Source organism: Heloderma suspectum, chromosome 2, assembly GCF_057233095.1.
Source record: "Heloderma suspectum isolate Gila_16-S chromosome 2, 16-S_ref, whole genome shotgun sequence".
NCBI classification, from domain to species: Eukaryota; Metazoa; Chordata; class Lepidosauria; order Squamata; family Helodermatidae; genus Heloderma; species Heloderma suspectum.
Window position 1 is genome coordinate 219832492 of NC_139459.1, and position 24638 is coordinate 219857129.

The 24638-nt window shown below is 44.7% G+C and overlaps 1 protein-coding gene across 8 annotated transcripts in view; it reads left to right on the forward strand.

Annotated features, from left to right (window-relative positions):
* TMEM94 (transmembrane protein 94) overlaps positions 1-24638 on the forward strand; it is a 117122-nt gene that overhangs the window by 10533 nt on the left and 81951 nt on the right. The gene's annotated exons all lie outside the window — the stretch shown is intronic.

Consider the following 24638-nt stretch of genomic DNA (forward strand, 5'->3'; position numbering starts at 1 on the left):
TGGGTGCTGTAGTCCAACACACTTGGAGGGCACCAGGTTGGGGAAGGCTGGTGTAGAGGAAGCAATGTGTGTGAACAGGAGATAAACATGTGCCTGGGTAAATGCAAGTATTGCAATTGCTGTGATTGCAACAGCTCTTTTTGGAGCCACCATTGTTGCAGGATTGATGGTAATTGCATGAGACCAGCTATGTCTGTACTACATTTCATGTACTTCTTCCTCCATGTGAATTTGAGCCCAAGAATACACATATGTTTTGGGATGGATGAGAGTGAACAAGCTGAAACTTAATCCAGACAAGACGGAGGTACTGTGGGCTGGGAAACCAACTACTTCGGATGGAGGTTTACAACTGGCCTTAGATGGGGTTGCACTCCCCCTGAAAGACCACGTGCGCAGTCTGGGAGTCCTCCTGGGCTCTGAGCTAACTGGGGAAGCCCAGGTGGCTGCGGTGTCCAGGAGTACTTTTTACCAGCTTAGGCTGGTATGCCAGCTGTGGCCCTATCTGGAGAGGATGGGCCTTGCCTCAGTTATCCACACACTAGTCACATCCAAGCTGGATAGTTATCCACACACTAGTCACATCCATACTGTAATGTGCTATACGTGGGGCTGCCTTTGAAGACAGTTCAGAAACTCCAGCTTGTGCAGGATGCGGCCACCCGAGTATTGGTGGGGGCGAGGCGATTCGATCATATAACGCCTATACTGTGGCAGCTGCACTGGAAACCAGTGCGTTTCCAAGCCCAATTCAAAATGCTGGTTTTGACTTTTAAAGCCTTAAACGGTTTGGGACCAAGTTACTTGAAGGACTGCCTACACCCATATCAGCCTGCCCGTACTTTAAGATCAGAAAGAGAGGCCCTTCTCATTTGTCCACCTGTGAGAGCAGTCAGGTGGGTGAACACATGTGAGAGGGCCTTCTCTGCAGTGGCTTTGGAACAAGCTGCTGTCGGAGGCCCGCCATGCTCCATCACTGCAGACTTTTAAGAAGGCCTTGAAAACATATTATTTTACCTTGGCCTTCTATTAATATGACTGCAACTGATGATGTTAACATCATTGTTCGGTTTATTGTTGGTTTTTATTGTTGTTTTAATTGTTGGTTTTTATTGTTTTTATCACTTTTAATATTTTAAATGTATTTTATTGTTGTAAGCCGCCTTGGGAGGGCTTCTGCCCTAAAAGGTGGCCAAGAAATATTTTAAATAAATAAACATATGTAGGATGTCTGTAGGCCAATTTGGTGACAGAGACAGTTGCACTGTGGAGCATGATACAGCGGCTGAAAGAAGAAGCATAAGGAGAAATGGGGAGATGATAGAGAAATAGAGGAACCGATAGGTGAATAAATCCAAAGTAAAGCAATTATTTTGCAGTTTCTCCTAGATGTATTACTCCAGAAGAGAGCCCAAATCTAGAACCTGATAGGCTTTTTTTGCTAAAAATAGACTCTTGAGGTCAGGTGGAAGCATATTTTGAGTGCATATTTAGGAATTAATCTATACTGTTCATGCAGACTTCTTGACCTGCATCTTTCCAGAGAAATTAATTTACATGGAATCCTCATTGGAAGGTATTCTTCTGGAGTGTTTCTCTCAACTTCTGCATTCCGTCTCCTGTGTTAAACTTGCCCCACAGGTGCAGATTTTAGGACAGTTGGTCTAGTTTGCATGGATTGTGGAGGAACGCAGTTTCTAGGCCTGCCATTGTAAGTGCCAGGCTGAATGATGTATCTGTGGATAGCAGGATGAACGTGTAACATCCTTTTATTAGCTGCATATGTTAGATCTTGTTTGTCATTGGTCTCTTGAGACGAGTGCATAGCCTGGTTTGAACAGGCATGGCTTACCCTTGAATAGCATATCTACTACCTATTCTCAGCTGAAGAAGGAATGCAGCTGCCAGGATGTTTTAATGTCCCACTTTTTTTAAAAAAGGAGTGAGATGTTCTTTGGCGATTGCAATTGTTGGGTGATGATGTAAGACATTTCTAGGGGAAGAGGGGGGAAATGGGGAGGGAATGCAAATTACAGTCAGCCTTGGGACTAACACCTCCCTCACTGGTGTGTGTCATGATCTTACTGAGTGGTGTGGATGTGGAGAGAGCTTGGGGGGGGGGGCAAAGAGGATATAGCTACAAGAATTCTTGTATCTCTGTTCCCTTTCTTAAGAAAACCATCCTCCCCAGCACAATACATCTTGTGTCATGTGCTGGCAGTCCTTGCTGTTAAAATTGGGTGGAGTGTAAACAGCAAGAAAAAGGCAGGACAGTGACAATTCTTGGGGGATGGCGGATGGTGGAGAGCTCTGAGGCACAGAATGGCTGAACAGAGTTTCTTGCCCAACACTCTGCTCCCTCATGGTTCCTGAGCCATTGGCAACTATGTACCAAATTCAGCTTGTTTTCAAGCTGTTTTTTTTTTTAACTGCCGCTGATGCTGCAGTAAGAGTGCGGCCCACGGCAGGGTCTGGGGGAAGATTCTACAGAACAGACAGCATGAAAATTAAATTAAAATGAAATGAAATCTTGAGATTCTTGTCTTTCAGAGGTTGGGTGTAGATGATGATGATGATTTGGCTAAACGTTCTATGACTCATCCGCATCTCAAGTGTGATAAAAGGCTCCTTGCCAATTGGCAGTTTAATAAAGATGACCAAGTTACCGCAGAGTTATAGAGCTTGTCCTGGTGTATTTTGCTATTTGTATGGGCTCAGACCATGCACCAGATGCACCGCTCTGCAGTGTGTTATATGTGTTACTCACAGCTGTGTGATTTTTCCTTTGGGATCATGAGGGATGGGGTAATTCCAGTAGTGCAGTATCTCTGTCTGGATAATAGACATATGTGCCACTGAATGATGTAGTTCTTCTGTCCTACTAACTAGCCTAACAGCAGTGGAAGCCACATTCCAATAAAGATAACAAAGCTAGCTAATAATGGCTCAGTGACCCACTTTGATATTGACCAGTCTGAGACATGGCAATTTCGACTCCTTGCTTGTAGAAATGTTTTCGTGACCTCAGACAGTGGTGATGGTGCATGCTGTTGGGGTTTATTGGGGGGGGGGCAGCTGAAGCGTAAAAGCTCTTTTTATGCTATTGCACAATATGGGGCAAGTCTGTTTAGAGACCAAGCATATAGGTTATTACTTGGGTTTATCTGTAGCAATTTCCATGAAATGATGTTCACAACTTGAGAGATTGCTTCTTGCTTTACACTGCTGTGGGGAACACAATTGCCAACATGACAGTTGCGAATGAAAAAGGTGTCCTTACACATCTGTGTACCAGGAGTCTTGTTAAAGCTATGGTGTGCATTTGTGTGTGTGTGTGCCTGCCTGCCTGCCTGCTTGCTTGTCTCTGTATAGATGGATATAAAATTTGCAATATTGCCAGTGTTTCAGTCCCTAAGGCCTTGTATGTATTTTGGCCAAAGCAGCCTTGTAACTTGGATTTGTACTTGTCCATGAAAAACACTAGTTGGCAACACTTGGGACCAATGTGGACATGATGCAGCCTGTTCCTAACTGTTGGTAAGACAATGCAGAATTAAGTGCTCCCCCTGCGCTTTGCCAGCCTGCCTCAGCCATACTTGGTTGTTATGTCTGCATTGATGTTAATTGTGGGTAGCTTTCAGCCTATCCAACTGGTTTCAAATCCCAGTTAACTTGAAGTTCCCCCCCACAAAAGCTGCCATCCTCTGATGTCTGACCCACCTTGCTTTGCTCACCCTTTCTATCTGCTTTCTGTCACCACCCACCCACCAGCCATTCAGCTGCTATGTGTTAACCTCAGGCAGGCTTCTTACTTGTTTTCTTTCCCTTGTCTGCCTTGTGGTCTAGCCTTCTTCATTGCCCCACACTGACTCCCGGCGGTTGCACTTGGCCTAAAGTCCTCATTAGGCAGAAAGAGAACTGTACTTTAGGCCTACTAGCTCATTGAGGTGGTAAATTGGTCTCTGGGCTATACCACTGAAGACTGCAAGTGGGGGCTCATGTGATTGAATGCTCCTTTATATCTCTCCCCTGATAAATAACAATTTAAAAATCCCCCCACATAGAAAACAATGTCTGGGAGAAGAATCTAGCTAGCTTAACCTTCTCCTTGACAGTCTAGCTTTTGATGACTTGGGGAACTTTTTCTAGGGAGAAATGTTCAGTCACATGAGCCCTCACCTGCAATCTGAAATGGTACAGCCCAGATCAAGGTTTACCACCTTAGTGCGTTGCCCTGGGGCTTCTGTTCCCACCAGAGGTAAAGGTAGTGGAAGGGGTGGGGGAAACTGGCTCCTTTCTAGCTTTTCACTTTCTTTCTGAGAATTCAGGCTAGCCACCCCTGATGGCTATATTAGGAAATAAAATATGATGCGAGCTGTATTGCTGGGGTTCAAGAGACCCACTCTGCACAGCTGCATTGCTGTAGAGCCCCTGAGTCTCAGAAGGAGAAGGGATTTGTCTTTTAGTCTCTGCCATTCACACAGTGCATTGCCAACAGTGGCTGAGAATAAGCATTTGTCAGATGTGGTGCTGCCTGGCATCCAGTCCTGGCTAAGAACCAGATACTGCAGAACAAGAGAGTAAATATCTTAAGAGGTCATCCAGAAATCTCTGAAATCCAATTTAACAGGCCGTTTATCTGTCCTGATTCCCCCATTCTATTTTCTATCAACTCCTCCCCCCACCCTGGGAATATTTCAAAGTCAACCTAGTGCTGGCAAAAAGAGTCCGCACTGAGCTATGCAAACAAATATTGCAGCCTAGTTAGCAAGTCCTGTTTTGTTGCTGCTCCTCCCATCTATTTTAACCCTACTGAGACTTTTTAAAAAATAAAATTGATGCAGTGGGAATTCATTTCTGTCTGGAATTGTGTCTAAACGTTAACATTAGTATTTTCTCAGGGCCTTTTCAGACTCCATTTGCTTTTCAGGAGGAAAACACAGTTTGTACTCACTTGTTCCAGGGGTCCAGATGAAATTCCCCTAGCTAATGTCACTGTTCTATGTAATCGCATTTCCTCTGTGATCAGATACCGATACCAGGTTAGGGAGACATTTTTGTCTGTGGCAACCCCTAATTTCCCTACTTCTGGGAAAAGACAGTTTGATCCATTGATCTGTCTGGTGTGGATTTGTAAAGTTCAAAACAGTTATGTGCTATGCAAATTCCTTGAGCATTCTTAATTCCACTACCTATTAGCTCTGCTATATTTCTGTTACCATTTTCAGCTTATTTGCTCTTGTTTCATAGGTGTTTGTGTTCTCCTGTTCTAGAGGGCTCCTAGTGCTAGCAGCCAGATGGCATGGTGCAGTTATTCCATCTTTTTGTCCTTAATGGATTTTCTACAGTAAGAAAAAAGATGGAAGAAGTGGTAGGAAAATACGGGAGGGTTACGAGTGGAAGACGATGACGTCTGGACCCTCCATTAAATTCTTCTGTGAATGAGGCAGGGAGATGGTGTCATAAAAGCCTCGTTTGGAAGCATCCATTACTGTTGGACATGCACCTCAGAACAGGAGTCAACAAACACCAGTGAAACAAGGGAACCCCCCACCCCCTGCAGAAGAACCATTGTTAAAGTGGCTCTTGCTGTTCGCTTCTGTTGGGGTGGGCCTATATCTCAGTGGAGACTAGTGTATCAAGAGATTAGCACTGCCCCCATGGCTTTCAAATGTCTGGAAAGGTCTTCCATGAATGCCTTTTGCCAGTAGTAGGCACTGGGACAGATTTACCTACTCGCACAAGGTTTCCCTCTGAGCATTTCTGTTGTACTGAGCTCCATCAGCTGCAGCTTTGCTTTCCCTTCTCTGTTGTTTCTGGGTCCTGAGGTTCTGCTCCATCCTACTTGCTCTTGAGCGATCCATCCTGGTTTCATGTACTACTTTCCCATTAATTGGCTGGTGTGCACACAAATGCAAGCTTTGCAAAGCTAGCCCTACCATTAGGCAGAGTGAGGAAGCTGCCTCAGGCAGGTGATGTTAGGTGTCATGAGAGGGCAGCAGATTGTTAACTGTTTGACAGTCCAATGCATGCTTAGACAGAAAAACATCCTACAACTCCCAGCATTCCCCAGCCAACCATGCTGGTATTTTTACTGCCAGGGAAAATATTGGCCTTGGGTATGATATAAACAGCCTTGTGACAGGGGGCAGGGGTGCCATTTGCTGCTCTGCCTCAGGCAGAACAATGTTTTTGGGTCAGCCCTGAAGCTATGTCAAGGTAACTCCACACAGGGGTATTTGAGGTAGTGCAGACAACTTGGGAGGGTCACGTAGTCATGAACCTATGTGAAGCAACACAGGGCTCTGCCCATTTTTTTTAGAGTTCAGACCTTTATTTGTATGTTGCTCAAAACGTGAAATGAAATGGCTTAAACTCTTCAGACATCTCTCCTATCCCTCCATCTCTTATTTTAATTGATGGCTCGGAACCCCCCTCCCTTTTGAATAACTGCCACTTGAGAAATACCATTGTGATTTCCTTCTTCTGGACTTAACATACATCGAATAAACTGATAAGTAGTTGATGCAATGTGCGGGGCACAGCACTTCAACCCCCCCAAAATAACCAACAATAGCACATCCAAAACGTGAAACATTTTGGCATAAACTGCCAGCTTTAGTCACAAATAAGAGCACGGTACAAAGGCTTAACATACATCTCTAACACACACACACACACACACACCTTTATGTGCTTCTTAGTATTCACCCTCTTGCAGGTGGAATGCTTTTTTCATTGTGGAGTGACTATCCTTGTTGTATTTGTTAGGAACAGTAGTAATTCACTTGCAGCAGTGAATCTGGGCTATGTACCAAGGGTCAGCAAATCTAGGAGGCTGTTCTGTTAAGGCCATTGCCAAAGACCGTCAAAAAGGCTTTTCTTGCGATTTCAAAAGTAAGGCTGCTCTGCTCTGTTAAGCAGAGACATCCATTTCTAAGAACTTCCCTGTGACTTCACAGTCTGAGGTGCCAGCTTGTGCTCATTCGAGATGGTGAGAGTAATTTTGGAGAAATTGCCTGGTAGCATTGCTGTCAAAAGTCCATCTGCTGAATGTGGTGTTTTGGTGTGTCTGGGTGTTTGTTACAGGTATGACAGCTTCCCAACCCTGCCTCCTGGAGTACTGTTTCCCCTTTTCCTTGGTGGTGTCCCAGTTACAATAAGTAGCTGTGTGTTTTTTAAACTGCCTGATTACTTACTAGGATTGGTGTTCAGGGAAAGGGTGGTGGTGGTGGTGGTGAGAATCTGCACTGTGCAAGACACTTTGTTCCTTTGTGCAGTTAGAGAGTTTGTCGTCTAGGAAACACAATACCCTGGAGAAAGATGCTGCTTTCTTCCCTCCTGCTTTCCCCCTTCCTTCCCTGCTGAGTTCTTTCTTGCAGTCAGCACCACAAACGCTCTCTGCTTGTCTTGAACTTTACCCCTTAGAGTGTTATGTGCAGAAACTTTAATTTCTGAAATACTGGTGGGTGAGATTTTTTTGGCCACACAACAGAGCTTCTGGGTCAGGCGCCTACTGGCATTCACAATATGCCTATATACTGGCAGGGCCAGCCCAAGACATTTTGCTGGCTAAGGCAAAGGACAAGATGGTGCCCCCTTCTATTCCATGTACAAAAGCCTACTGGATTAGCAGTTGAATTTTTCTTCAACATTGGCAATGGGACAGCATCTTCCACCCCATCTGAAGGCAGCAGGCTAGCTTAGGGGGTGCATGTGGTCCACAGCTCTCTCCTCCAATGCCATGCTGCCATCTCCCAGCATCTGCCACCTGAGGTGACTACCTCACCCCACCAAATAGTAAGGCCGGCCCTGTATAATGGCATGCGTGGAGTCAGACCATTTGTCCATCTAGCTCTGTCTTATCTATCCCTGACTAGTAATATCTTCAGCATTTTAAGGAGAAGTATTTTCCATGCCTGCTATCTGAGATCCTTTAGCCAGCCTTTTCCAGTGGTGGCCCCAGATGAGTCTGGACCTCTATCACCCCCCGGATAGTGGGTATTGTAGTCCCAACACCATCTGGAGCCACAAGGTTGGGAAAGGCTGCTTCAACCAGAGATTCCAGAAACTGAACCTGGGATTTTATCCATTCAAAGCATGTGCTTTGCCACTCAGCTATAACCTCTCTCTTTCAATACAGAAAGAATGCCTCCCAAAATTATGGGACTTCTGTACCACTTTGGATACTAATGCTTGTGTTGGTACATGGCAAATACTGTTAGTTCTTGCTCAGTGTTCTTGCTTGCTTGATCTTTCCAATAAATGCATAGGCAAGTTTAACTGATATGGCTCCCCCCTGCCTCCATATTTAGCCCTGTGCTAGAAGAGATTTGTTGTTGCTACAGTTCAGCCTTGGCAGGATCACCACTGTGTGCAGTGTTGCAGCTAGGTCAGTTTAGGCCCTGAGAATTGTTTTACAGAGCCTTCCTCCTTTGACATGAATATTTCAGTTGTAAAGCACCCAATTAATGTTCCTCCCTACAACCACAATTCTGTGTTTTGCATTCCTAACATGTTAGAGCAACCCCCTCCCCCTCTATTTGCCAATCCGGATTTTTTTTTTTAAAGGAATACTCTGAGTATGTGCAGTTTGCATATTGAACTCACTTACATCATGGTACCATCATGACTACAGGAATAAAATGGATTTTGCTTCTGCTGCTCTGATCCAATCACATTTACTTGGGAACAAGCACCATTTTGTTGGAGAAAAGTATAATAATTTTAAGTAAAAATAATAAACTGATCACCTGTAACCCCCTGCCTATACATTTCTTAAAAATAAGAAGAAAGGATGCTGTGGCAACCAGCATCAGCCCCAGTGGCCCAGGAGCAACCTCTGGGCCAATTTGCCACTGTTAGACTAGGGGCCCCTGGAACCTCAGCCCTGAAGTCCAGCCCTAACTGCACTACTACCTGTGTGTTCATTACATTAACTGTCAGGGCTGGCCAGTTTGCTTCCTTATTACATGTTAATCACACCTTTCCTTCAAGGAACTTATGAGAGAGAGTGACTGGCCCTGAGGTCATACAGTGACCCTCATGGCTGAGTGGGGGTTTGAACTGGGGTCTACCTAGTCCTAGACCAACACTAGCTTGAAAAACTATAAGGAGATATTTTTGGTTGACCCATTTGCATAACTACCTTGATGGTTCAACACACACAAAGCTGTGTCATACGGTGCATGCTTAACTGGGGTTGGACACTTAACAATGTATGGGTGTGTAAAGAAAGAATAGTTAAGTCACATCTAATCAGTTTGGGTTGAAACGAAGTAAAGTAATCATTGTGCTTTCAGTTGAAAAAGTGCAAAGTATATAATGTGCTGTGATTCATTAATACGAAATCTAATATATTTTTCTATATCAGAGAATTGCTGTCAGAAATGATTGAGAGTTCTTATTCTAGTCGAGTGCTTCCTGTGATGGGTCACCTTCCCTCACAGTGTGCAATTTGCCAAAAGCATAGTTTGTTTACTGGGAAATAAGTCAAGAATAGAAAGCAACTGGGTTGTTCCATAAGGGAAAAAAAATCCAAAAGCCACAGTATTGTAATGCCTTTTATTAGGACCAACTGAAATATCAGAGTTGTGAACAAGCTTTCAAATTTTCCCAAGCTCTTCATCAGGTAATTTATTAAACAAAACAAAAGGGCGGGGGGAGAGAAGAAGAACAATTATGAAATCATGTTTTTACTTAACATGGAGTGTAGAAGGAGCTGTTTAGATATGACTGGATTAGCCTCACGGGGTGCAAGATAGATTGCAGAAGGCATTCAGAACTATTGGGGCAAACCCCCCAGAAATGATCGTTTCCCTCACATTTTGAAAATATAAAATCTGTGGATATATGGATTTTGTTAAATCTGTGTCTCGCGGATTGTCAGGCATCTTTCATTCCATGGTCTGCTTGTTGATGGAACTGGATTTTTTTGAAAAAGAGTTTCATTCATTTGCAAGTGCACATTAGTGCAAATGGTGAAGCATGATAGGAGTTGTAGTCCAACAGCATCTGGAGGGTCACAAATTGCCCAACCCTGTTCCTAGAGTGATACAAGCAATAGGATACAGTCTCCTAGAACAGGGATAGGCCCTCCAGATGTTCTGGACAACAACTCCCATAAGCCCTAGCCAGCATAGCCAATGATCGGGCATGGTGGGAGTTGTAGTTCCAAACATCTGGAGCGCACCAGGTTGCCTACCCCTGTCCTAAAGCTTGCAGTAAAAGCAGATGATCTTCATTCACCATGGGGGGGGGGGGCTAAACTAAATTCATTCAGGCACGTTGCTCATTCATGGCGAAATGCTTGTTCACAGCAAAATCTACACATGGCCTTTAAACCATGGGTAGTGAAGAGAACCTTCTCCTATCTTTCGACAGGCAATTTCTGGACAGGACTGAGATCTTATTGGACTTGAACCTTCATCTCAACAAAGATTTAGCACACACGCATGCACACCGGTCCGGTAGTGGCGATGTCGTGATGATGATTAAAATCCTCCACATGGAGGGACATATCTGTGTTGCTTGAATAGGCCAGGGTAGCCTATGGTATAGACTGGGCCTGGTTCAAGTCATTCTTGTGATTCATTCTTTTTTGCTACTTTCTGTCCCCTTTCGGGCATTCATATCTGCTGTGTCTGCTGGCCCAGTGTCCTCTGCTTGCCCTGCTGCTCTCCTGCCCCCTGAATTGCTAGCGCTGCCCAGATCTTGGTAAGTGGCAGGGCCCAGACACAATCCGGTTGCTATTAATAGCCTGCACTGCACCTTCTGCTGGAGTCTCCTCCTGCGATGCTATGAATATTTGATGCTTGGAGGGGGACTTGCTGCTGCTCTCCATCCTGATGACTGCTGGGAAGTCCTGCTGGGAGCAAGAGGTTGCTCCGGAGAGAGCAAAACATGCCACTGTAACCCAGCAAATTGCAGGCTGCATTTTCTTCTTGAATCATCTTGAAATCATTAGCTTTCAAAATACTCAGCTTGTCGTCTGAGGCGTTGGATTTTTGAATCCATCATTCTAGCTTTATAAATCCATACCACTCATGGGCACTCTCAGCTCCTGAGATCAGTTCCCTCCTATTTAGTTTGACTCTCCAACTTCCACCACTGTGGCTTTTCCTTGCTGTATCATATACTGCACTTTCCAGGACCCTGTTGGTTCTAAATGTATTAGCCTGTTCCCAGCATCATCCCGGGCCTGAGCATACATCTTTGCCATCTATCCAGGTATTCCATGGGATATATGGCTTTGAATGCAGCCTTCCAAACCTGGGGGTGGAGGAGTTATCCTAAAGAACTTCCTCATCTTTCCTTTCTCATCCCTCCCCTTCTCATCCCATATCCAGCATGCAGCAGTGTGACTGGCAACAGGCTGAATTAATCAGTGGCTTGGTGCTTCACTCTGCTGTTCCTCTCTCTCTTTCTCTGCAGCGTTGCGCTCTGCGCACTCTCTCCCTCTCTATTGCTCTCTGCTTCTCTGTGGGTAGCAGCACTGGAAGTTGATCTTCAAGGTTCCAACTGGTGCAGCAATCTTAGCCCAGATGCTTTTTAAGCAGACAGATTTGTGGATGTCCCAGCAAGCCAAAAGTGGCAAAGTAAGTTTACCTTTTGCGCTCTCTTCCCTTTTTCTGACATTTGAATTCAAGATGGCTTTTCCCCTCTTCCCTGCATCTTTTCCTGAGCTACTGTACAAAAGGCTTCCAATGGTGTGTGTGTGTGTGGGGGGGGCTTAGAGCAAGTGAGCTTCATTAAATGACACTTAATATGTAATGGGGACAAGGATCTCCTTTTTGGTGGCGTTTTTCTATTACATGGAGGATATCGGCTACAAGTGCAGTACGTAGGTCTGTCTTGCTTTGAGCTATAGTGAATCCTTTCTGTTCAAAGATTCAGGTTTGTCTATTTCTTCTACATGTCTGAGTACTGCACCACTAAATATCGCTTCCTAGTGGTATATTTGGGGTTGGGGTGGGGGGTGGTTGTTAAGGCTGTGACATAAACTAGCAAGGATTGTGTGTGCCAAATTTCCTGGATCTGGAGGATTGCCAAATATGTTCAGGGGAAGCAAATGTGGCAGTGATCCATCCTTGCAGATTAAGAAATCTAGGATTACATTTAGCTGAGGGTAGAGTGTGTATGTGTGTGCGCGCGCAATTCCCAACGGTACCCATGTTATCCTCCAGAGCTAGGGAAATACATACAATGATATATGCTTTAATATCACATTATGTAATATGTCTTAAAAATATAGTGCAAATACCAGTCCCCGTGGCACATGTGTTAGGTACACAGAGATCCAGTCCCAGGCTGATCTGTAGGTGCAAACAGGGCCACAGGGACAAAGTAGAGAAGCTGCCCAGCATGCTCTTGCTTGCAGGGACTGCCCCTCTTCTCTCAGGCCTTTAAAAGGAAAAAGAGGGAACCAAAGGCTGTGGTTTGCATTGTTGGTACCAAAAGGCTTGTCCTGGGTATTAGCATCCAGCTTTCTGCTTTTGTACAGTCTTAAAAGTATGATGTTGTTATCCAGAAGAAAGTAGATTTGTTCATACTGAGAGTCATGACCAGGGGTAGTAATCTTGTCAAGCCCTGTGTCGATGTGTAGATCTAGCTTGTGTTGCTAAGCTGGAGTTGCTAAATATAAAGATTCTGTAATTCTAAGAGACAGGGAAGAATCATCACGTAAACATGGAATTACCCAGTTTACCTTTGCAGTTTGCTCCTGAAACTGGACAGAGACCGGTGTTTTCCATCTGAGCAGTGCTGCAGATGTGGTCAATTTAAACACTCAGGGATAGAGCCAGTATATGCTGTAGGTTTCCCTAGCTCGTGGTCACCAGCCTTTTTGGTTAAGTGTGCCACAAGTCAAATCCATAAGCCAGTGTCACTCTAGTATATGTCAGTGTCTCTAGCACATGATACAAGCCCACTGTGCCTTGGTGTGGTTCTGCTTCTGGTCTGTTGAGCTGGAGAAGCAAACACAGCACAGTGTTGGAGAATACCTGGCTGTCTGTATACCATATACGGGTCCATGGACTCACTTGCTCCTCCCATCCTTGTGCCCTTTGAGGCACCTATGCTACAGGTTGGCTATCCAGGCTATCCAGTTTAGCCTGTTCTGGAGAGGGTCACACTCTCCCTAAAGGATCAGGTTCCTAGTTTGGGGGTGCTCTTGGACCCAGCATTGTCACTGGAGGCACAGGTGACCTTGGTGGCATGGAGCAGCTTTTATCAGCTTAAGCTGATATACCAACTGCGTCCTTACCTGGACAGAGATGGCCTAGCTACAGTTATCCAGTCTCTGGTAATCTCTTGTTTGGATTACTGCAATGCTTTATATGTGGAGCTGCCTTTGAAAGCAATCCGGAAACTTCAGCTGATCCAAAATAGGGCAGCAAGCTTGTTAACAGGGACTAGATGATATGAACACATTATACCACTGCTTTGTGATCTGCACTGACTTCTAGTCTGTTTCCAGGCCCAATTGAAAGTGTTGGCATTAACTTTCAAAGTCCTAAATGACTTGGGGCCAAGTTACCTAGGACCGTCTCCTCACATATATACCTGACTGGACCCTAGGATTGTCCTCAGAGGCCCTACTTCAGGTGCCCCCCCAAATGAAGCAAGGTGGGTGGCTACTAAGGAGAGGGCTGTTTCAGTTGGGGCATCCCAGTTGTGGAATGCTCTCCCCAGAGAGACTTACCTGGTGCTTACGTTGTGGTCTTTTTGGTGCCAGGTGAAGAACTTGTTATTCTCCCAGGCATTTTAGTTCTTCAGTTGTTATTGTTTTAAATCTGTTGTTGTATTTTTAGATTTTTGCACTGCTGGTGGTGTTTTTTTTACTCTGGTTTTATATGGTAGTTTTAAACTTTTCAAATTTTAATATTATGTTTATTCTTATTGCTGTAAGTTATGGTTTAACTGTTGTGAACTGCCTAGAGAGCTTCAGTTATTGGGTGGTATAGAAATGTAATGAATAATTACTTTTAAAAATCAGTCTATTAAGTGAAACTGGCTAAGATGGGAATTGTTTAATTACTCCAGGTTGTCCTGTCTCTGTTCTCCATGCTAAATATAAAAATATATAGCCCATAATGAAGTGTAGAGTGCTTTGCAGCCCTGCTGGAATAATTTGTGAAACCAGCAGTTGCTTATTTTTCATAAAGATTTTTCTGTTAGAAATTCATAAGAGCCTGGAGGCTTGCTCAACCCCTCACCCAAATCTCAGATGCATGGGAGTTGGTACAGCAGATTCGGGTATGCATGTGTAGGCAGTGTTGATAGTGGAGTGGAGTCCACATGGCACACAAGTGAGCAAATCTTTGCCAACAATGTTTCTTTTTTTCCCATGGAAAGAAAGCACTTTCCCATGCTTTCCACTTCCACCGGAAGTTCCCATGTGTAGATGCCATGAATTGGAATAGATCAAAAAGTTGTTGGCTAAACCTAGCTCCAACCCAGATACAACAGATAATGGCCCGGTTTGCACATCCTAACAACCCATGGGTTGTTGAGAAAGCAAATGAGAGTGACGGTCAGGGCTGGTTCCCGCTCATCCACTGTGATCAAGAACCCAAGGATGCTTTGTCCCTGGGTTGTTCATTGTGATGTCTGACCCTGGAACTCTGGGACGTTGGGGGATGAACAACCTGGGGTTTAATGGATTCAAAACCGGCATGCACACTCGCTCCCACTTGATAACTGTGATTGTTAACCATGGGTCATTAGGATGCACAAAATGGGTCAATGTTTGCTCCTTCTGAGTGGTGAGGGAACATTTTTGTTTCTCTACCACTGCTTCTGAGGTACAGAGAGAGAGTGAGAGAGGCTTTGAGGACAATTTACTTTGGCATATAACACTCTATGGTAAGAAACTGCATGCTGTGCTAATTCTCTCCAGACTGGCTAGGTAGGTAGCATGAAAAAGCGTTGAGGGAATAACAGTAACAAGTATAGTATAAACAGTCAGGAGTATAGGGATGGGTTTATAATGGAGCACCAATGTGGCTAGTGTTGTGAAATGTGTGTGCCTGTTAGCCTGCCTGCTGGTCTTGGTTGCCTTTTACTTTTCATTCACCCATGCAAGCTTTCCGCTGAACACTATACCTGCTTGCTGATGGAGTGGCAACTGTTTAGGACTATATTCTGGCCCGTCCCCCATAATGGCCAAGGTGAGGAAGGTGCTGGTGGCGGTGATAAATCCCCAAAGCCCAAGAATGTGATGTTAACCTCTTTAAAACCAGCAATAAAAATACCCTAGTACCACTACCACCACTCTGGGTTGGTGCCTGCAATGTGGTTGCTTTAAAAAGAAACGATTCAGGTACCTCAGCATTTGAACGCACCCCCCTCCCCATGCAGACACCAGTCCTGGCCAAGATAAAACCCTGTCTTTTTATTTCGTTTCTACTATGAAATGTTGTCCCTGATGTGGTGGTGGATATGACCCCTTGCTCGCTGCTGCAACGCAGAAGAATCTGATTGTTCTGTGTGTGTTTCTCCCACTTGACAATGGTTACATAACTGGCACTGAAGAGAGAGAGAGTTGTCAAAGTAACTCTTCATGTATCTGTTGCATCTCAGAGGGACCTAACCCGTGTAATGGATTTATAGAACACAAAATAACAATGCTAAATGAACAATGCTTTTTTCTTCTATATTGGAGGAGCACAAACCTTTAGAAATTGCCAAAATAGCCTACTCTTCACATTGCCAGTGTGATTGGGCAGATGGCAAAAAAAGGAAACTCTTAACAAATAAAATATATGATAAACTTCCATAATGGGACAAACGGCATAACCCCAAATTGCATCTGGATCATGCCCAGGCTGCAGAACTGTTGGTAGGAGGAAGCTGCAGAATGCCCCAAGAGGGACTGTGGCTTCCTTTAGATTTTTGATGGGGCCGATGAAGCAAACATAGCACTCTTGACTGTAACACAATGTTTCTGATCCCTTAACCCTGCTAAAGGATCACAGCTGGCCATAGGACTGCATGGTTGGTCTCTCTCTCACTTTCCAGCCCTTCTCATCTGCCTGCACATGTCCTCTGCCGACACTAACTGTGGTTAAGGATTGTGTTGGCACTCACGTTAAACATGGTTAGCGCTAACCAGGGTTTATTCACAACAGGTTAAAAGTGCAACCTGGTTAGCACTGAAGCTGACACAGCATTTTTCTGTGGTGTTGGCGAGGTAGGATGGGGAAATCCTGCACAAGAGACATGGGGACTATTAGCTATTGGCTGACGATAAAACCTGTCCTCCCATAAATGGGTCTAGTCTCCTTTGAAAGCCGTCTAAGTCTTCAGCTATCACCACATCTTGCAGCAGCAAATTCTGTAAGTAAGGTTTGTATGGAGAAGTACTTGTCTATCATGAATCTACCGCCAGTCAATTTCATTGGTAAACTCCATGTTGTTGTTGTTGTTCAGTCGTTCAGTCGTGTCCGACTCTTCGTGACCCCATGGACCATAGCATGCCAGGCCTTCCTGTCCTGCGCTCTCTCCCGGAGCGTGCTCAAGTTCATATTCATTGCATCCGTGATGCTATCTAGCCATCTCATCCTCTGCCGTCCCCTTCTCCTTTTGCCTTCAGTCTTTCCCAGCATCAGGGTCTTTTCCAGGGAGTTTTCTCTTCGCATTAGGTGGCCAAAATATTGGAGCTTCAGCTTCATTATCTGTCCTTCCAATGAGCACTCAGGGTTGATTTCCTTTAGGATGGACTGATTTGACCTCCTTGCAGTCCAGGGGACTCGTAAGAGTCTTCTCCAGCACCACAGTTCGAAAGCATCAATTCTTCGGTGCTCAGCCTTCCTTATAGTCCAGCTCTCACAGCCATACATTACTACTGGGAAAACCATAGCTTTGATTAGACGGACCTTTGTCGGCAAGGTGATGTCTCTGCTTCTTACTATGCTTTCTAGGTTGGCCATAGCTTTCCTCCCAAGGAGCAAGCGTCTTTTAATTTCATGGCTACAGTCACCGTCTGCGGTGATCTTGGAGCCCAAGAAAGTAAAATCTGTCACTGCTTCCATTTCTTCCCCTTCTATATGCCAGGAAGTGATAGGGCCAGATGCCATGATCTTAGTTTTTTTAATGTTGAGTTTCAAACCAGCTTTTGCACTCTCCTCTTTCACCCTCAACAAGAGGCTCTTGAGATCCTCTTTGCTTTCTGCCATTAGGGTGGTATCGTCTGCATATCGGAGGTTGTTGATAATTCTCCCAGCAATCTTAATTCCGACCTCTGATTCATCCAACCCGGCGTTTCTCATGATGTACTCTGCATATAAGTTAAATAAGCAGGGTGACAATATGCAGCCTTGTCGTACTCCTTTCCCAATTTGGAACCAATCGGTTGTTCCATGTCTGGTTCTTACTGTTGCTTCTTGACCCTCGTACAGGTTTCTCAGGAGACAGGTAAGGTGGTCTGGTACTCCCATCACTTTAAGAATTTGCCACAGTTTGTTGTGATCCACACAATCAAAGGCTTTAGCGTAGTCAATGAAGCAGAAATAGACGTTTTTCTGGCATTCTCTTGCTTTCTCCATTATCCAGCGAATGTTGGCGATTTGATCTCTAGTTCCTCTGCCTCTTCGAAACCCAGCTTGTACTTCCGGTAGTTCTCGGTTCGCATACTGCTGAAGCCTAGCTTGTAGGATTTTGAGCATCACCTTGCTGGCATGTGAAATGAGCGCAATTGTGCGGTAGTTTGAACACTCTTTGGCGTTGCCCTTCTTTGGAATTGGAATGTAAACTGACCTTTTCCAGTCTTGTGGCCACTGTTGAGTATTCCAGATTTGTTGGCATATTGAATGCAGCACTTTAACAGCATCATCTTTTAGGATTTTAAATAGCTCGGCTGGAATACTGTCATCTCCGCTAGCTTTGTTGTTACTAATGCTTCCTAAGGCCCACTTGACTTCACTCTCTAGGATGTCCGGCTCAAGTTCAGTGACCGCACTATCATGGCTATCAGGGACATTCAGATCTTTCCTGTATAGTTCTTCTGTGTATTCTTGCCACCTCTTCTTAATCTCATCTGCTTCTGTTAAGTCCCTGCCTTCTTTGTCCTTTATCATGCCCGTCTTTGCACAAAACGTTCCCTTGAGATCTCCAATTTTCTTGAAGAGATCTCTAGTCTTTCCCATTCTGTTGTTTTCCTCGATTTCTTTGCATTGTTCATTTAAGAAGGCCTTCTTGTCTCTCCTTGCTATTCTCTGGAACTCTGCATTCAGTTGGGTATATCTTCCCCTTTCTCCCTTGCTTTTCGCTTCCCTTCTTTCGTGAGCTACTTGTAAAGCCTCATCAGACAGCCACTTTGCTTTCTTGCATTTCTTTTTCTTTGGGATGGATTGAGTTGCTGCCTCCTGAACAGTGTTACGGACCTCCGTCCATAGTTCCTCAGGCACTCTATCAGGTCTAATCCCTGAAATCTATTCCTCACCTCCACTGTATATTCATCAGGGATATGATTTAGGTCATACCTGAACGGTTTAGTAGTTTTCCCGACGTTCTTCAATTTAAGCCGAAATTTTGCAAGAAGCAGCTCATGATCTGAGCCACAGTCAGCTCCAGGTCTTGTTTTTACTGACTGTATGGAGCTTCTCCATCTTTGGCTGCAAAGGACATAATCAATCTGATTTCGATATTGACCATCTGGTGACGTCCATGTGTAGAGTCGCCTCTTGTGCTGTTGGAAAAGAGTGTTTGCTATGATCAGCATGTTCTCTTGGCAAAACTCTATTAGCTTTTGTCCTGCTTCATTTTGTACACCAAGGCCATGCCTGCCTGTTATCCCGGTGATTTCTTGACTTCCTACTTTAGCATTCCAATCCCCTATGATGAAGAGGACATCTTTTTTTGGTGTTAGTTCTAGAAGGTGTTGTAGGTCTTCATAGAACCGATCAACCTCAGCTTCTTCGGCCTCAGTGGTTGGGGCATAGACTTGAATTAGTGTGATGTTGAATGGTTTGCCTTGGATTCGTACTGAGATCATTCTATCATTTTTAAGATTGTACCCCAGTACTGCTTTTCCCACCCTTTTGTTGACTATGAGTGCTACTCCATTTCTTCTAAGGGATTCTTGCCCACAATAGTAGATATGATGGTCACCTGAATTAAATTCGCCCATGCCTGTCCATTTGAGTTCGCTGATTCCCAAGATGTCGATGTTCAATCTTGCCATCTCATGTTTGACCACCTCCAGCTTACCTTGATTCATTGATCTGACATTCCAGGTTCCTAAACAATATTGTTCTTTACAGCATCGGATTTTCTTTTCACCACCAGACACATCCACAGCTGAGTGTCCTTTCGGGTTTGGCCCAGCCGCTTCACTCTTTCTGGCACTACTTGGAAATACCCTCTGCTCTTCCCCAGTAGCATATTGGACACCTTCCGACCTGAGGGGCTCATCTTCCGGCGTCATATCTTTTAGCCTTGTGATACGTTCCATGGGGTTTTCTTGGCAAGAAAACTCCATACTTCTTTTTAAACCGGTACAAACTTTTGAATGCTTTTTTGTGTGGTCAGGATGCAAGTCTCAATGGGTTCATCAAAATATGTATGAGGGTTTTGTGCCATTACACCCATGCATCTGATCATCTAAATTCCTTGTTAATTTTGTCTGTAATCTAACAAAAATGCCTGCTATAGGATAGGTCCCAAAGAATGCCATAGGACTGACTTCTGAGTAAACATGCATAGGATTGTGTTGCATGTTTGCTAATTGTTCATGAGCTAAACCTGGATACTTGTCATTACTTGGCTAGTTCATGTTCCTATCTTAAGGGTTTCCATCTCTGGTTACTTCATGCCCCTTGCCTCTTTTTTTATTCAAGCATATTGGATCTAATTTAATGGAAGTCGCTAAGAAAAACAACAACATTGCATTTATAGTTAGGGGAAGAGGAAGAGCATTTGAAATGGAAATGCAGGAAGATGGGTTGTGGGGCAGCAAATAATGAACATGAAACAAACTGTTTACTGGTCTGCACACAGCATTATTATTTTTGCATTATGGTTGCAATTTGCTTAGCTGTTGATAGAATATGCAAAATATAATTGTTTTACTAATTAAACCCCTTAATTGTTATTTATTCCTTTCCTTTCTCTCTATGTTGACCTTTGTTTCTCCTTATGACTTCTAGGAGTCTGCTCTTTTTGCCGAGAGACCCTTTCTTTGCTACTTCTCCCCTGCCCTTTTATTGCAAACATATAAAGGTATTTGAGTCTCTGAAATTTTACATAGAATCATAGAATCATAGAATAGTAGGGTTGGAAGGGGCCTACAAGGCCATCGAGTCCAACCCCCTGCTCAATGCAGGAATCCAAGTCAGAGCATCCCTGACAAATGGCTGTCCAGCCTCGTCTTGAAGGCCTCCAGTGTGGGAGAGCCCACCACCTCCCCAGGTAATTGGTTCCATTGCCGTATTGCTCTGACACTCAGGAAGTTTTTCCTGATGTTCAGTCGGAATCTGGCTTCCTGTAACTTGAGCCCATTATTCCGTGTCCTGCACTCTGGGATAATCAAGAAGAGATCCTGGCCTTCTTCTCTGTGACAACCTTTCAAGTACTTGAAGAGCGCTATCATATCTCCCCTCAGTCTTCTCTTCTCAAGGCTAAACATGCCCAGTTCTTTCAGTCTCTCTTCATAGGGCTTTGTTTCCAGTCCCCTGATCATCTTTGTTGCCCTCCTTTGAACCCTCTCCAGCTTGTCTGCATCCTTCTTAAAGTGTGGTGCCCAGAACTGGACACAGTACTCCAGATGAGGCCTAACCAGTGCTGAGTAGAGGGGAACTAGTACTTCCCGGGATTTGGAAGCGATGCTTCTATGAATGCAGCCCAAAATAGCATTTGCCTTTTTTGCAGCCACATCACATTGTTGGCTCATATTCAGCTTGTGATCGACGACAATTCCAAGATCCTTCTCGCTCGTAGTGTGGTTGAGCCACGTATCCCCCATCTTGTAACTGTGCATTTGGTTTCTTTTTCCTAGGTGCAGAACTTGGCATTTGTCCCTATTAAATGCCATTCTGTTGTTTTCTGCCCAGCACTCCAGTCTATCCAGATCACTTTGAATTTTGTTTCTGTCTTCCAAAGTATTAGCTATCCCTCCCAATTTTGTGTCATCTGCAAATTTGATCAGCATTCCCTGCACCTCCTCCTCCAAGTCATTAATAAAAATATTGAAGAGCACTGGGCCCAGGACTGAGCCCTGCGGTACCCCACTCGTTACCTCTCCCCAGCTTGAGAAGGTCCCATTGATAAGCACTCTTTGAGTCCGATTCTGTAGCCAACTGTGGATCCACATGATCGTTGTTTCATCTAGCCCACTTGGAGCTAGTTTGCTCATCAGGATATCATGGGGCACTTTGTCGAAAGCTTTGCTGAAGTCGAGGTATATGATGTCTACAGCATTCCCACGGTCTACAAGGGAGGTGACTTGATCAAAAAATGAGATCAGATTTGTCTGGCAGGACTTGTTTTTGACAAATCCATGTTGGCTTCGAGTAATCACTGCATTGTTGTCAAGGTGCTTCCAGATGGATTGCTTTATGATCTGCTCCAGAATTTTCCCAGGGATTGATGTCAGACTGACTGGTCTGTAGTTCCCAGGTTCCTCCTTTTTACCCTTTTTGAAGATAGGGACAACGTTAGCCCTCCTCCAGTCATCTGGCACTTCCCCGGTCCTCCATGATTTCTCAAAGAGAATAGACAGCGGTTCTGAGAGCTCTTCTGCCAGTTCCTTTATGACTCTAGGATGCAGTTCATCTGGCCCTGGAGATTTGAACTCATTCAAAGTAATGAGGTGTTCCTTGACCATATGCCTGTCGATCTCAAGCTGCAATCCTGCCCCTTCAGCCTGTACTTCGCCTTTGCCAGGGGGGTCATAGACCCTCTTTTGGGAGAAGACTGAGCCAAAGTAGGAATTGAGCACCTCTGCCTTTTCTTTGTCATCTGTTATCATTTTGCCATCCTTATTTAATAGCTGAACAACCATTTCTTTCCTCTGCCTTTTACTATGCACGTAGCTGAAGAAAGCCTTTTTGTTGTTTTTAGCATCCCTCGCTAACCTCACCTCGTTTTCCGCTTTAGCCTTCCTGACGCCATCCCTGCAATTCTGTGCTACCTGCCTGTACTCTTCCTTTGTTACTTGGCCTTCTTTCCACTTCCTATATGTGTCCTTTTTTGTTTTCAGGTCATCCCTAAGCTTTTTGTGAAGCCACATTGGCTTCTTCTGTTGTCTTCCACCTTTTCTTCTTGTTGGAATTGTTTGTGATTGTGCCTTGAGAATTTCCTTTTTTAAAAGTTCCCACCCATCTTGGACTCCTTTTCTCGCTAGCATTGCTTGCCATGGGACCTTACTGATCATTGTTCTGAGTTTATTAAAATCAGCTTTCCTAAAATCCAGGGTACGCGTTTGACTACACTCGGCTTTTGCTTCCCTTAGAACCAAGAACTCAAGTACAACATGGTCGCTTTCCCCCAGAGTTCCTGTAACTGCTACTTTATCCACTAAGTCATCTCTGTTGGTTAGGATCAAGTCAAGGATAGCCGATCCTCTAGTTCCTTCCTCTACTTTCTGTAGGAGGAAGTTATCCGCCACACAAGTCAGGAATTTCCTGGAGGGGCCATGTTCCTTATAGAATCATAGAATCATAGAATAGTAGGGTTGGAAGGGGCCTACAAGGCCATCGAGTCCAACCCCCTGCTCAATGCAGGAATCCAAGTCAGAGCATCCCTGACAAATGGCTGTCCAGCCTCGTCTTGAAGGCCTCCAGTGTGGGAGAGCCCACCACCTCCCCAGGTAATTGGTTCCATTGCCGTATTGCTCTGACACTCAGGAAGTTTTTCCTGATGTTCAGTCGGAATCTGGCTTCCTGTAACTTGAGCCCATTATTCCGTGTCCTGCACTCTGGGATAATCAAGAAGAGATCCTGGCCTTCTTCTCTGTGACAACCTTTCAAGTACTTGAAGAGCGCTATCATATCTCCCCTCAGTCTTCTCTTCTCAAGGCTAAACATGCCCAGTTCTTTCAGTCTCTCTTCATAGGGCTTTGTTTCCAGTCCCCTGATCATCTTTGTTGCCCTCCTTTGAACCCTCTCCAGCTTGTCTGCATCCTTCTTAAAGTGTGGTGCCCAGAACTGGACACAGTACTCCAGATGAGGCCTAACCAGTGCTGAGTAGAGGGGAACTAGTACTTCCCGGGATTTGGAAGCGATGCTTCTATGAATGCAGCCCAAAATAGCATTTGCCTTTTTTGCAGCCACATCACATTGTTGGCTCATATTCAGCTTGTGATCGACGACAATTCCAAGATCCTTCTCGCTCGTAGTGTGGTTGAGCCACGTATCCCCCATCTTGTAACTGTGCATTTGGTTTCTTTTTCCTAGGTGCAGAACTTGGCATTTGTCCCTATTAAATGCCATTCTGTTGTTTTCTGCCCAGCACTCCAGTCTATCCAGATCACTTTGAATTTTGTTTCTGTCTTCCAAAGTATTAGCTATCCCTCCCAATTTTGTGTCATCTGCAAATTTGATCAGCATTCCCTGCACCTCCTCCTCCAAGTCATTAATAAAAATATTGAAGAGCACTGGGCCCAGGACTGAGCCCTGCGGTACCCCACTCGTTACCTCTCCCCAGCTTGAGAAGGTCCCATTGATAAGCACTCTTTGAATCCGATTCTGTAGCCAACTGTGGATCCACATGATCGTTGTTTCATCTAGCCCACTTCGAGCTAGTTTGCTCATCAGGATATCATGGGGCACTTTGTCGAAAGCTTTGCTGAAGTCGAGGTATATGATGTCTACAGCATTCCCACGGTCTACAAGGGAGGTGACTTGATCAAAAAATGAGATCAGATTTGTCTGGCAGGACTTGTTTTTGACAAATCCATGTTGGCTTCGAGTAATCACTGCATTGTTGTCAAGGTGCTTCCAGATGGATTGCTTTATGATCTGCTCCAGAATTTTCCCAGGGATTGATGTCAGACTGACTGGTCTGTAGTTCCCAGGTTCCTCCTTTTTACCCTTTTTGAAGATAGGGACAACGTTAGCCCTCCTCCAGTCATCTGGCACTTCCCCGGTCCTCCATGATTTCTCAAAGAGAATAGACAGCGGTTCTGAGAGCTCTTCTGCCAGTTCCTTTATGACTCTAGGATGCAGTTCATCTGGCCCTGGAGATTTGAACTCATTCAAAGTAATGAGGTGTTCCTTGACCATATGCCTGTCGATCTCAAGCTGCAATCCTGCCCCTTCAGCCTGTACTTCGCCTTTGCCAGGGGGGTCATAGACCCTCTTTTGGGAGAAGACTGAGCCAAAGTAGGAATTGAGCACCTCTGCCTTTTCTTTGTCATCTGTTATCATTTTGCCATCCTTATTTAATAGCTGAACAACCATTTCTTTCCTCTGCCTTTTACTATGCACGTAGCTGAAGAAAGCCTTTTTGTTGTTTTTAGCATCCCTCGCTAACCTCACCTCGTTCTCCGCTTTAGCCTTCCTGACGCCATCCCTGCAATTCTGTGCTACCTGCCTGTACTCTTCCTTTGTTACTTGGCCTTCTTTCCACTTCCTATATGTGTCCTTTTTTGTTTTCAGGTCATCCCTAAGCTTTTTGTGAAGCCACATTGGCTTCTTCTG